Genomic DNA, 15568 nt, shown 5'->3' with positions numbered 1-15568 from the left:
GTCCGGAATACTTTTAAAATTAAATCTCATTATCCAAGAGGTTCGAGAGAGCTTAAAAATTTAATCCCATTATCTAGGAGGGTCCTGAGAGCTTTTAAAATTAAATCCCATTATTCAGGAGGGTCCTGAAAACTTAAAAACAAAATCTCATTATCCATGAGGGTCCTGAGAAATTTTAAAATTAAATCTCATTATCCAAAAGGGTCTTGAGAATTTAAAAACTAAATCCCATTATCCAGGAGGGTCCTGATAATTTAAAAACTAAATCCCATTTTCCAGGAGGGTTCTAAGAACTTTTAAAATTAAATCCCATTATCCAGTAGGGTCCTGGAAATTTTAAATTAAATCCCATTATCCAGGAGAGTCCTAAGATTTTAAAAACTAAATCTCAATATCTAGGAGGGTCCTGAAAACTTAAAAACTAAATCCCATTATCCAGGAGAGTCCTGGGAATTTTAAATTTAATCCCATTATCCAAGAGTGTCCTGAGAATTTATTAACTAAATCCCATTATCCAGGAGGATCCTGAAAACTTAAAAACTAAATCCCATTATCAAGGAGGGTATTGAGAATTTAAAAACTAAATCCCATTTTCCAGGAGTGTCCTGAGAATTTACAAACAAAATCCCATTATCCATGAGGGTTCTGAGAATTTTTATAATTAAATCCCATTATCCAGTAGGGTCCTGAAAATTTTAAATAAAATCCCATTATCCAGGAGGGTCCTGAGAATTTATAAACTAAATTTCATTATCCAGGAGGGTCCTGAAAACTTAAAAACTAAATCCCATTATCCAGGAAAGTCCTGAGAAGTTTAAATTAAATCCCATTATCCAAGAGGGTTCTGAGAATTTAATAACTAAATCCCATTATCCATGAGGGTCCTGAAAACTTAAAAACTAAATCCCATTATCCAGGAGGGTCCTGAAAACTTAAAAACTAAATCCCATTATCCAGGAGGATCCTGAGAATTTACAAACTAAATCCCATTATCCAGGAGGGTGCTGAGAACTTTTAAAATTAAATCCCAATATCCAGTAGGTCCTGAAAATTTTAAATTAAATTCCATTATCCAGGAGGGTCCTGAGAATTTAAAAACTAAATCTCATTATCCATGAGGGTCCTGAAAACTTAAAAACTAAATCTCATTATCCAGGAGGTCCTGAGAATTTTTAATTAAATCTCATTATCCAGGAGGGTTCTGAGAATTTAATCACTAAATCTCATTATCCAGGAGGGTCCTGAAAACTTAAAAATAAAATCCCATTATCTAGGAGGGTCCTGAGAATTTAAAAACCAAATCTCATTATCAAGGAGGGTCCTGAGAATTTACAAACTAAATTCCATTATTCAGGAGGGTTCTGAGAACTTTTAAAATTAAATTCCATTATCCAAGTATGGTTCTGAAAATTTTAAATTAAATCACATTATCCAGGAGGGTCCTGAGAAATATTAAAAACTAAATCCCATTATCCAAGAAGGTCCTGAAAACTTACAAACTAAATCCCATTATCCAGGAGGATCCTGAGAATTTTAAATTAAATCTCATTATCTAGGAGGGTTCTGAGAATTTAAAAACTAAATTCCATTATCCAAGAGGGTCCTGAGAATTTAAAAACTAAATTCCATTATCAAGGAGGGTCCTGAGAATTTAAAAACTAAATCCCATTATCCAGGAGGGTCCTGAGAACTTTTAAAATTAAATCCCATTATCCAGGAGGGTCCTGAAAACTTAAAAACTAAATCACATTATCCAGGAGGGTCCTGAGAACTTTTAAAATTAAATCCCATTATCCAGTAGGGTCCTGAGAATTTAAAAACTAAATCTCATTATCTAGGAGGGTCCTGAGAACTTTTAAAATTAAATCTCATTATCCAGGAGGGTCTTGAAAACATAAAAACTAAATCTCATTATCCAGGAGGGTCCTGAGAATTTTTAAAATTAAATCTCATTATCCAGTAGGGTCCGGAAAACTTTTAAAATTAAATCACATTATCTAGGAGGGTCCTGAGAGCTTAAAAACTAAATCCCATTATCTAGGAGGGCCGTGAGAACTTTTAAAATTAAATCCCATTATCCAGGAGGGTGTTGAAAACTTAAAAACTAAATCTCATTATCTAGGAGGGTCCTGAGAACTTTTAAAATTAAATTCCATTATCTAGGAGGGTCCTGAAAACTTTTAAAATTAAATCTCATTATCCAGGAGGGTCCTGAGAGCTTAAAAACTAAATCCCATTATCCAGGAGGGTCCTGAGAACTTTTAAAATTAAATCCCATTATCAAAAATTTAAAAACTAAATCCCATTATCCATAAGGGTCCTGAAAATTTTAAATTAAAGCCCATTATCCAGGAGGGTCCTGAGAATTTAAAAACTAAATCCCATTATCCAGGAGGGTCCTGAAAACTTAAAAACTAAATCCATTATCCAGGAGGGTCCTGAGAATTTTGAATTAAATCCCATTATCCAGGAGGGTCCTGAGAATTTAAAAACTAAATCCCATTATCCAGTAGGGTCCTGAAAACTTAAAACTAAATCTCATTATCCAGCAGGGTCCTGGGAATTTAAAAACTAAATCCCATTATCCATGAGGGGTCCTGATAACTTTTAAAATTAAATTCCATTATCCAGGAGGGTCCTGAAAACTTTAAAACTTAATCCCATTATCTAGGAGGGTCCTAAGAACTTAAAACTAAATCCCATTATCCAGGAGGGTCCTGAATTTTAAATTAAAGCCCATTATCCAGGAGGGTCCTGAGAATTTAAAAACTAAATCCCATTATCCAGGAGGGTCCTGAAAACTTAAAAACTAAATCCATTATCCAGGAGGGTCATGAGAATTTTGAATTAAATCCCATTATCTAGGAGGGTCCTGAGAATTTAAAAAACTAAATCCCATTATCCAGTAGGGTCCTGAAAACTTAAAACTAAATCCCATTATCCAGAAGGGTCCTGAGAATTTAAAAACTAAATCCTATTATCCATGAGGGGTCCTGAGAACTTTTAAAATTAAATCCCATTATCCAGGAGGGTCCTGAAAACTTTAAAACTTAATCTCATTATCTAGGAGGGTCCTGAGAACTTAAAACTAAATCCCATTATCCAGGAGGGTCCTGAGAATTTAAAAACTAAATCCCATTATCTATGAGGGTCCTGAGAACTTTTAAAATTAAATCTCATTATCCATGAGGGTCCTGAAAACTTTAAAACTAAATCTCATTATCCAGGAGGATCATGAGAACTTTTAAAATTAAATCCCATTATTTAGGAGGGTCCTGAAAATTTAAAATTAAATCCCATTATTCAGGAGGGTCCTGAGAATCACAAGTCAAACCTGTCTGGTGCTTGCTTTTCTCCTTTACGGAGGGTTTCTCCGAAACAAACGAAATTTTCTACCCCTGTTTCAATCAAAGAAAAATCTTGTCTGTTTAAAATGCGATGGTTGGTTTGTGGCCTTGACTTTGAGGACGATTGCTCCTCCATTTCCCATGATAACTTTGACTTCCACTCAAAGACCTTGCTAACCACATTCTCTGTCATCCTTATCACAGAAAATACCTCTTCTCCGTTCAGACCCAATACCCTCTATCTGTTGCATTGCTCATGAACTGACATTTACCAAACCTTTGTGTCTCACATGAATCCCAAAGCACGTCAATTGCCACCCACTTAGTGCGTATGCTGTTCTTTCTCGACTTAAACCACTGGCCTTGGCCTTGAGGTCTAATGCTCCTTCACTTACCATGATAACTTTGATTTCTGCTTGGAAGACCTTGCTTGTCACTGGTTAACCACTTTCTTTGTCAATCTTATCACAGAAAATACCTTTGATCCGTTCACCCTACACCCTCCATCTGTTGCATTGTTCATGAATTGATATATACCAAACCTTTGTATTTCACATGAATCCCAAAGCATGTTGATTGTTACCAACTCAGTGTGCACGTTGTTCTTTCCTAACTTATGTCACTTTGATGTGCTGGCCAGATCCCGTTTTGTGCAATTGGAAAGCTGGTGGCAAATTTGAAGTCATTTCTCACTTATTTTGACCAAACAGACTCAGGAAGAGGAAGTAAAAAAGACAAAAGGAACAGAGTAAAGGACAAAGGAAAGAGATGATTCCTAACAAGAAAAATACAAAGTAGAAATCTATCAGATGTGGATACCAACTCTAATGACCATGACATGCACCTGTGGCCTATTCTGTTGAGCAATCCTGATGTTCAACTCTTGTTGTACCTTTAAACCGTGAAACTGGGCTTCAATGCTCCGATTATCCAATTTGATTCACAATCCTTCTTCGACTTGTAGTGCCCGAAGGGTTTTCACCATCAAGTCTCTCTCATTTTGTTCTTTTTCTCAACTTACCGTCGCCTCAAGGTGCCCGTGAAGTTTTTCACCAATAAGACTCTCTCATTTTTGATTTCTCTCAGCTTTCATCGCCTTACGATGCCCGTGAGGGTTTTCACCAATAAGACTCTCTCATTTTTTTATTTTCCTTGTTTGGACCATAGTGTTGCCCCTGATATAATTCACCTCTACTTGCTTGCCTCGGCATCTCTCGAAGACTGATCGAAAGGTCTTTTTCTGGACCGTAATGTGGACTTTTGGATGGGGTTAGAAAGAAAAGGTATCAAAAGGCTCAAAACAAACTCAACCGGGTTTAAAATTACAACTTTTAGAACTAGATTTTCTCACAACAACCGCAACTTTTACCCTAGTTTCTTTGCTTGGGGACTTTTGGATTTTTATTTTGATGGGACCGAACCGTGAGGCTGCCTACGTATCCTCAAAAGGAATCAGGTCGAACGTAGTTCATGTCATAGGAATTACTTTGTTTGTTGTGATTTTTCTTTTCTTTTTCTTTCTCTTCTTTTCTTCTTTTTGTTTTTCTTTTTGTTGTTTTTTCCTCTCTTTTTCTTCTTTTTCTTTTCATTCTTTTCTTTCTCTTTGTCCTTTACTTACATTTTGCACTTGCGTTTCTGAACTTTACTACTGATTCCAAAAGAGGGGTATGAAAAAGAAATAAATAAGGCTCAAAAAGGGTAACAAAGGATAAAGTGTTTAGATAGCAGAACAAAATGCCTTCGTCATTCCAATCTTCAAAACATGCCAAGTACAAACAAACACAACTTAACCAAAGAAATCATACATAATATCTTTTGACCACATCAGAATTGATAGCCATTTCTACACATTTGCCTTCTACATCTATTAAATACAAAGCACCATTGGACAACACTCTCACTCTCATTACCACGAACGGGCCCCTGTAAATTTGGGACGAACTTGCCTTTAGCTTCGACCCGATGCGGCAGGATGCATTTCAATAGGGTTTCTTTATGTCCTATCTGCCCTAGTTTCACACAATTCGGGCTTGAAGTGATCTCAAAATGCCTTTGCTTATTTCCCCTTGCATGTCCCTACATCTTCAAAATTGCTTCATTGCTTCATAACTAAATTGACTTTTAGAACCAGGCTGAGAATCATGCATGCATGTCACGTCACTGGAGTCAACATGAAAAGAACTATAAAAGAAAAGAGAACTAAACAAAAATGACTAGCAGTTACAGAAAACAGAAAATTGCATTAGACAGTTGGTGAAAGGATTTGAACAACAAACAAGCAAACTAAACTGGGGTTACAAACCTAGAACAAACCTAGACAACACTAAACGAGCTGCTACGACTAAACAACTAGGCAAAATAAAAGGATTGAAGGGTTTGAGTCACAAGACAATATCCAGATTACCACCCTGGAAATAATCCGGACCACAGAAATGACAACAAAATAAACCACCAAAACTCCTCCCTGGATAACCAAGAAAAGAACGTCTTTCCAATCACCAAACTCAGCATCTTAGCCACTGACTTCTGCATCAACAATACTAGGACCTTCACAAGTCCTCGTCTTTTTGTCCTTAGCAAATTGCTTTTGGGTTCCCTGTGCCTGCTCGTTCTTAGGATCAACCTCTGATAGCGCTGAAAGCTTCGTAGCACATGGACCTCCGAGGATCTCAGAAGAATTCTCATATCCCTTTTCAAAATAAATCATACCCACCATATGCGTCTCATTACGCACAGGCGATGGCCCTTGGCTAGTGTCTGCTGCATCTGGATTTTGCACGACAATGTCACCTGCATCAATAAACTTCTGAATTGCTTTCTTCAGATGCCAACACTTCTCTATGTCATACCCCCGGGTATCTGAGCAATATGCAGCACCTTTGAGAAAAATCAAACTTCTTTGGAAGAGGGTTTGACATTTTTATCTGAATCGGCTTCAACATGTCCAATTTCCTTAGCCTCTGGAACAGACTGGCATATGACTCTCCCAATGGGTGAAGGTTTTCTTTCTCTGCAACCTCTCGTTCTTAAATGCTTGATTGGGCCGGAAACCTGATTCAGGAGGGTTTCCGTAGGCTCGTGGGGGCGGGTAAGACATTTGGGGAAGTGGTGTGGGCCATCGCGAGCCTTGTGAGTGTGGAGCATATGGTGGTGCATTGTGGACAGGGTACTGGGAAAGTGATGTATGACTTTGGGAGTTCTGTGGAGAGAAGTAGCATTAGGGAGGGTCACCTGGTGCACAAGGATACCCACGGGGACGATGTCGAGGCTGGAAGTGTTGAGCAGGAAGGCCCATCAGATCAACTTTTCTATTTCTCTTTCTTCCACTCAAACTTACTGGGATGTTCTGAATGTCTTTCGTAGTATCTTTCAATGCCGAATAACTCATGATTTTGCCTGACTTGATTCCCTCTTCTACCATCTCCTCTATATTTAACACATCATTGAAAGGCTTACCCACGACCGGGATCAAATGACTGAAGTAGGTGGGCCCCTGGGCTTGTAGGAAAAGCTCAACCATTTCTTTTTCACTAATCGGGGTACTGACTTGAGTAGCTTGCTCCCTCCATCTGAGCCCAAACTCCCTAAAGCTTTCCTCCGATTTTCTTTTCCATTCTAGATAGGGAAGAGTGGTCTGGGGTAACGCCTCATTTGTATTGAAAGTATCGAACAAAATCTTGAGCCAAGTCACCCAATGTAGGCCACTTACCAACATCTTGATGATTATGCCATTCCAAAGCTGCCCCAGTCAAGCTCTCACCAAAATACACCATCAACAAATCATCTTTCTCACCAACACTTCTCATTTTACTGCAAAAGACCCTCAAATGGGCTACTGGATCCCCACGCCCATCACACAAGTTAAATTTTGGCACTTTAAATCCTGCGAAAAGGCGAACGTCAGGGGACACAGACAGTTCTTTGTAAGCCATGCTACCCTGGTCTCCCATTTCTTGCTTGTTCTCTAAGGACTGTTCTATGCCTTTTAGCCTCCTCGGTATCCCATATCGCCCTTCTTTTCCTGTGAACTTTTCATTTTCAACATGAGGCTCATCCCGCGGGCCTTGCTTGTATGAGTTGGGGACCTTGTGGGCAACCTCTGAGGGGTAATGCTGGGCATCATGAGCTTTGGGTGCGTGTTCATTGTCGGGGATAGTGGATGTGACAGGAGGGCACTTTTGGGAAAAGATAGTTGGAGGACAAGTGATAGAGCTACTAGGGTGGTTGGGAAAGCTGTGATAAGCGGGTGGATCTGGAGAGTATGGAGGATCATCTGGCATTAGGTCCAGAGTTTGGGTAAGGGCAACATCTAGGAAGCTAGGTGGTGGCGGGGGTGATGCCTTCCTAGTCATCCAAGCCTGATACATGTCCGCCATGTGTTGTCTTAATATCTTTACCTCTTCAACCAACCCATTGTCCTGTTTAGACAACTGCTTCCGGGCACCGGTATCAACCAACTCAGTTCTGTTGTTGTCTGCCATTGCCTTTTGACTTTATGTTGTAGAGAAGAGTTACCACTTTAAAAACCACAAACCAACCACCCTTCTGCTATGAATATAACAAAATGAAGCCATCACGTTAGCATTAGGGCATTTAACATAAGATAATCTCGCTTTATGTACAATGCACCTAGCCACAGTTATCGGTTCTAAAATGACTTCGAGGGTACGAAGGTCAGTTGGCATCATCCCAATTTGTTCATTTCAATCCTCTCTTTTCTTTGCTTTTCTAGCACTTGCTTGATCATTTTCCTTCTTTTTTTTCTAATTTCACTATTTTCTTTCCTCTCATTTCTCACATCCCACAATTTCATCTCTTTTTTTTCTCTTTTTTTTTTTCCTTTTTTCTTTTTTTTCTTTTCTTTTAACAGTAAAAAAATAATTCGATCGAACCCTATGTAGGTTGCCTACGTATCATGACACTGCATGAATCAGATCTTTGCGTAGTTCTGGAAAATCAGGAATAAAGGAAACAAACTAACGTTTCTTTTTTTTTTTACCTTAAGGACTATTCTTATAAGAAAAGAGGAATAAATCTTTTTTTTTAAAATTTCTAGACTTAATGTTCTATAACCTATTGCAAACTCAAGCTTAACGAGCATATATTTCTTGCTGTTTTTTTCCTTTTTGAAACAAACACTCTATGGGAAATTATTAAGGAAAAACCCTAGAAGAGAAAAAAAATATTTTTTGATTCTTTTTTTTTAGGAAGAAGATCGAAAGAATAAACCACAGAAAAATATTTTGAATTTTCATTTGATATCCTGATGCAGGATTTTGAAACAAGCAATGAAAAAGATAAAACAACATGTTTTTGAATTTCAATTTGATTGCCTAAAGGAAGAAACTTTAAATAAAAGATAAAATATGTTCTTTTTTTCTTCTATGTACAATATCCTAAAGTTCTTGGAAAAATAAAAGAATATATTTTTTTTCATTTTTCATTAATTTCCCAAAGAAGAACCTCAAAAGAAAATCTTTTTGGATTTTTGAGATTAATGCCTTAAAGAAAACTTTTAAAAAGATACTAAAAGGATTTTTTTTTTGAATTTTGGTCCTAATATAGTAAAGGGAATATAAAAATAATTTTTATTTAAGTCCTAGATATTAATTTCCTAAAGGAAAAACTACCTCCAAAATACTTTTTTTTTTCATTCCAAAAATTAGTATTCTAAAGAAAATTCCTAACGAAAATATAAAACGCATTTGTTTTTTGGATTTTTGATTCATTACACACCATTTCAAATGCAAAATAGAAAGTACAATAATAATAATAAAACTCGACATTACTATACAAAACTAAAAGGTAAAAGACGACATAAAATAAAAAAACAAAAAAAAAACAGACTCAAAACATAAAAAGAAAAGAAAATCTTCTTTTAATCCACTCCTGAATGAGCGATCCTGACTAGATGTCCTGGGGCTCTGTTATGCTCAAACTTCAATAAGTAAATCCACGTTTGTATGAGAAAATTAAAACCAAATAAGTTAAAGACCTAAAGCGCTATGTGAGACAATAACCCTTCCTGTTGGAAACATGCAAGACATGATTTAGGCTATTTTTGCACAATGACTTATTTGGCCAAAAGATGGCTAGAAGTGCAAAATTTGGCTAAGACCCCGCAAAGTCAAGAACGTAAGATTTCCTAAGAAGACCGGACCCTATATGGGTTGCCTACGTATCACGCCCCTAAAGACGAGAATCAGGTATGCATAGTTTGGGCAGATTGGATACGGGCGAGAATTAAAAAAAACAACTAATTTAGAGAAAACATATTTTTTGTCTTTTTAAAAAAAATGATGAGACATGTAACTTTTTTTTGGATTTTTCTTTTTCTTTATATTTTGATTTTCTGATTTACGAAAAATGATGAAAAAGTGCAATTTTATTTTTTGAATTTTCTTAACAAGAATGTGACATAAAATATAATTGGGCCCCACTCGCTTTATCCTCACACTTCAACCTCTTTTTCTTTTTCTTTTTCTTTTTTATTTGCCCTCAACTATCATTGGTCCGCCAAATAACCCTTTTGCCCTTGAAGAAATGCAACATGTAGCACATAGGATGCATCAAGATGGTCTGTTATTTTGGGTACACCTGTCCTAGACAGACACAACCCCTGTGTTGAGTCCCCAAAGTCAGATGCACGTGATGCAAACAAGCATTCCTACTAGGGATCCCGCATGAGGCTGAGTTATTCTAGGTTCAAGACCTGGGTATGTGTTCTAGACTGTGTACCCGAGCGGACAACTCGAGCCGAGGAGGGGGCTACGTACCGGGAACCAAAAGGCCATCCGGCTTAGTAACTTGTCCGAGCCTCTTTCTTATTTCAAGGTATGACACTAACAGAATAAGGAGTCTCGACCAACGAGCACATCCCTGAAGATGAGAAGAGAAGGGTTTCGTAGCAGTTTATATACAGTTCAGATAATATCAAAGCGGTAAAAGCATCATTTAACACATTAGGCCCAAACATGTAATTAAATCAGATAATAGATAAAACCAAATACAACAATTCATCAAATCTCGAATTCTGAACCCTGAACCAGAGATTCTGGGTTCGATCCCCAACAGAGTCGCCAGAGCTGTCACACCTCCTTTTTTCCTACACCCCCGAAAAAGGGATGTATAAGGGAGTTTTTTTCCAATTTAAAGTGACAATCGAAACGGGATTATTTTATTAAAAATTCAGAGTCGCCACTTGGGATAATTTATGGTGTCCCAAGTCACCGGTTCAAATCCCGAATCGAGGAAAAGATTGACTCTATATTACAGTCCGCGAACTAGAAATCCGGGTAAGGAATTCTGTTAACCCGGGAGAAGGTGTTAGGCATTCCCGAGTTCCGTGGTTCTAGCACGGTCGCTCAACTGTTATAATTGGCCTATTATATGATTTTAATACATGTTTAGCCTATGGTTCAATTGTAACTTATCAACCGCTTTTATTCATTTTTTAGAGAAAATTGCAACGTTATTAAAACACGTCTCAAACCACGTCACATAAATGCACCCATGGTCTTTGACATATTTTAACATCATTGAGATTTGGATTTGGGTCACATAAATGCGCACCCGAGTTTAGGAAAGTAATTTTTAAAATAGCGCGCCTAAAGCAACTACAATGTTCATAATTTATATCTTTGAAATTATTGTTGACAAACAACACGTGACCCATTATCACTAATCCCTTCATGACTCAATTAGAACCTTGCAATTTCCATGATCAACGAAGAAGATGCAGACAACTTTTACTAAAATGAACCTAAACTATAACAGAAACTTTCAATCTAACATGTACGCATGAGAAGGACTAACACATGAGAGCATGCAATTCATTTTCCTTTTAAAGAAAACAAGAAACTCTACAATAGATTAAAACTAACCAAAGATAACTTAATAAATATCAAGAAAAATCTAAGAAGAGAACTTAGGATTGAGCAAAAATCTTACTGAGTTTCAATTCAATATTATTCAAATTATACGCTGAGAAAATTCCTCCTAGATGGATTCTTTGTTTGAAAACTTATTTGTTTAATTATGATCATAATTCAAAGCACAAAATTAAATTGGGGAAAATCCTTAGACCAACCAAATTTAATTGTTTCAGGACTTTACTGTTGGATGACTTAATCTACGAAATGCAATGACTAGCTTCTATAATGGGACCCAAGCTCTTCGTCACAGCAGTGTTGTTATCACGAATTCAATAATATAAAAAAGCTTTCTTTTATGTTATTGTCGAATTAACCATAGCAACAGTAAGTAATTGAACAAGTTTCTGATGCCTCATGTCAATTTCAAATCATCAACCATACCAAACGCTACAGAGCAATATTCGAAAGAGAATCGAACAACTGTAAAAGCTGCAAAAGCAGATTTGAAACAGAAATATGGAATCGACAAACCTAGCACCGGCACCAACGACTGAACATGGTAGTACTCAACGTCGACTTCCAAAGCCTCAACGACGACCTCTAACTCGGAAACGGACAGTCGAAATCAACTCCAAAATTCAAATCTCAAACCATTTTTTGTAGTGAGAAGAAACAGAATTTCTTTTGATAATGTTTATACATGAAAATTAAAATAAAAAATCAGAAGGGAAATACCCTAATCTGTCCAAAACTCCTTTTGCCTGTTTTCACTCTCTATGTCGTGTGTATGTGTGTATTTTGATTGTGGTGTGGTGGTTGCCGGATTTCGACAACGAAGCTAAGAGGAGATGGACGGTGGCTAGGTTCCGGCGGTTGCGGTGTGGGCGTTTGGTGGTGTGAGGAGTGAGAAGATAATCGGCAGGGGGGTGGGGTCTTGTGATAGAAACGACGCCTGTACTGCGTCCACCTTCCTCCCCAGCTCATTTAGACGTTACTCTTATAGGGTAAGGATTTTTTAAGGTTTTTTTCTTTTATTTTTTCAAAAGGAAAATTATAGAAGGGTCCCTAGGGTTAGCTTAATGGGTATTAGGTATTGGGCTTAAAGAATGGGCTAGAAACTTGGGCTTTTATGACTAGCTTTACTTAAACTTAGCTTAATTAACTAAAAATCTATACATATAAAAATATTAATTAGCCCTACTTAAGTAAAAGTAATTATTAAAATAAGACTGACCGTTAAAACAAAATCATTTTTGGTATTTTTCAAATATTATATTAAAATAAAAATATGATACTATTTTTTGTATTTTTTAAGATTAAACATGACTACAAAATATTAATGAAACTATTTTTTTGTAATTTTCATTTTCTTGTAATAAAATAAAGTAAGAGAGTAAAAATGAGTTGAAATAGCTATATTAGGCCTAAATTAAATATTTACGTGGTAAAATATGAAAAATCTTGGGGAGGGTCAAAAATCACATGTCTACAGCAAACGGGCCCAGGGTCGGTTTTTGACTTTTTGGGGAAAATGTTGAGAAATCCATAATTAAGCATTGGAATTGAGTTCTTTAATATTTATTGATGTTATTAAGTAAATTATGACTAGATACAAGTAGGGCTGCTCGGTGGGCCGGGCCTGAACCGGACCGGACCGGGCCCGCGGTCCTAACGGGCCGGTCCTGGGTGGGCTGGTCTTGGTGGGCCTCCTGAGCCCGTCACGGGCTGGTCTTCAAGGTTGAGCCCACGAGCCCGGGACCGTTTAGCCCGGGACCGGCAGGCGGGCCTGGGCCGGTCCTGGCGGGCCTGGCGGGCCCAACGACTATTTTTTTTTTTTTAAAAAAAAAAATTTCTCCAACGGCCATATTTAAAATCTAGCCGTTTGGGATGAAAATATGACCGTTTTTAAGTTAAAAAAATGGCCATTTGGCCCCCAAACTTTATTTTAACCCCAAACTTTATATAATTACACTTTTCCCCATTTCTCAACTATAAATACCCCCTCATTCTTTCATTTTTATTCACCAATTCATCAATATCTCTCAATATCTCTCAATCTCTCTCAATCTCTCTACTACAATTACTTAATTTATTGTTGAAATTTCGTGAAAAATTGTGAAGTTGTTGAATTGAAGTTTTCAAGTGTTCAACGATTTTCAATTTTCAAGAAGTTGTTCGGCAATCCGGTAAACTCGTTCCAACTCTTACGTTTTTAGAATATATTTTTGTGTGGTTTAGTTTGCATAATTATAATTAATATGGCATTTACTTTGGAAAAAATGTTTGGTAAAGGAAAAGATAAAACCGGTGAAAGTAGTGGCCAACCAACTACCCTTCCCCGGCTCCCCGACCTAGAAAAGATAAGCAAGTTGAAAGTAGTCGCCAACCTAGACGTCCTCCTCCTTCCGTAATTCTTGATAGTGATCACCCTTGTTTTCAATTTACCGATAGTGAATTTTATCATAATGTTGCACCAGGTGATAGATTAGATGATGAAATTATGAATGCTCTTTATCCTAATGAAACCATCTTAGAAAATAATGAGGAAAATGAGGATGATGATGAAACTCAAGCACCGGATTTAGATGATACACCTACTAGTCCTCTTAATAACCCAAGTGATGCACCGGTCGACCCACCTGTAGAAACTCCTACCTTTAATAGAGAACCTGCTAAACGCCTAGAAACATCATTAGTTTGGAATTTTTTTACTCAAGTAGGAGAAAAAAATAAGGCTAAGTGTAAAACTTGTGGGAAATTAATGTCGCATAAATATGTAGGAGACCGTAGCGGCACAGGTAGTTTGACTAGGCACATAAAAACACACCCTAGAGATAAGGCTAGATTTTTTCAAATGAAAGCGCAGCTAGAGGGGACAAGTGTAGATTCTGCGGTTAACCCTAGTACAGGTTCAAATCTAGTTCAACCAGGAATTAACACTGTCACTGGAGGTATTTTATATTACGATCCAAATAGAGATCGTGAAGAATTAGCAAAGATGATTACTGTTATGTGCTTACCTTATACTTTTGCTTCTAATCCTAATTGGGTTCATTATATTAGAAGAGTGTTTAATCCTACTTATAAAGGTTGGCCTCGCGCAACAGTTAAGAGTGATATTTATAAATTCAAACATGAATATGAACAATATTTGCGGTATTTATTTACTCATATACCTAATCGGATTTCTATTACTACTGATATTGGTAGAAGTGGTAATGATTGTGATTACCTAACTGTTACAAGTCATTGGATAGATGAGGAATGGATAATGCAAAAACGCATAATTGCATATAGAATAATTAATTCGCGTCACACAGGTAAGTTTATAGCTAACACTGTTGCAGATATTTGTAGATATTTTTGCTTCAGCGATAAAATAATGGCAATTTCAATGGATAATGCTTCTAGTAACACCAGTGCTATAAGCATGCTTACAACAACACTAAATCCTGCATTTACTAATATTTTCCATGTTAGATGTATTTGTCATATTTATCATTTAATTGTCGGTGATGGTATGCGAATATTAAACATAGAAATTGAAAAGGTTAGAATGACTCTTAATTGGCTTTTTTATTCAAACCGTAGAAGTAGACTTAGAGAGTATTTTAAAAAATGTGATGAATATGGCCTTAGAGAAAGAAAGGTTCCTAAACCTTGCCCGACTAGATGGAATTGTATGTACGAAAGTTTAGTAGTAGCATATGAATATATATACTACAAGAAAATATATTATGCGAAAATATATACATAATATACAATATATATACTACAAGACAATATATTATGCGAATATATATACATAATATACAATATATATACTAAAAGAAAATATATTATGCGAATATATATACATAAGATACAATATATATACTACAAGAAAATATATAAGAGAATATATATACATAAGATACAATATATATACTACAAGAAAATATATAAGAGAATATATATACATAAGATACAATATAATATACTACAAGAAAATATATTATGCTACAATATATACATAATATACAATATATATACTACAAGAAAATATATTATGCGAATATATATACATAAGATACAATATATATACTATAAGAAAATATATAAGAGAATATATATACATAAGATACAATATAATATACTAAAAGAAAATATATTATGCTACAATATATACATAATATACAATATATATACTACAAGAAAATATATTATGCGAATATATATACATAAGATACAATACATATACTAAAAGAAAATATATAAGAGAATATATATACATAAGATACAATATAATATACTACAAGAAAATATATTATGCATGACAATTTAGTGTTTTACTATTGTTTTGTTATT

Source organism: Nicotiana tabacum, chromosome 18, assembly GCF_000715075.1.
Source record: "Nicotiana tabacum cultivar K326 chromosome 18, ASM71507v2, whole genome shotgun sequence".
NCBI classification, from domain to species: domain Eukaryota; kingdom Viridiplantae; phylum Streptophyta; class Magnoliopsida; order Solanales; family Solanaceae; genus Nicotiana; species Nicotiana tabacum.
Note: the sequence above shows the minus strand (reverse complement) of the source record.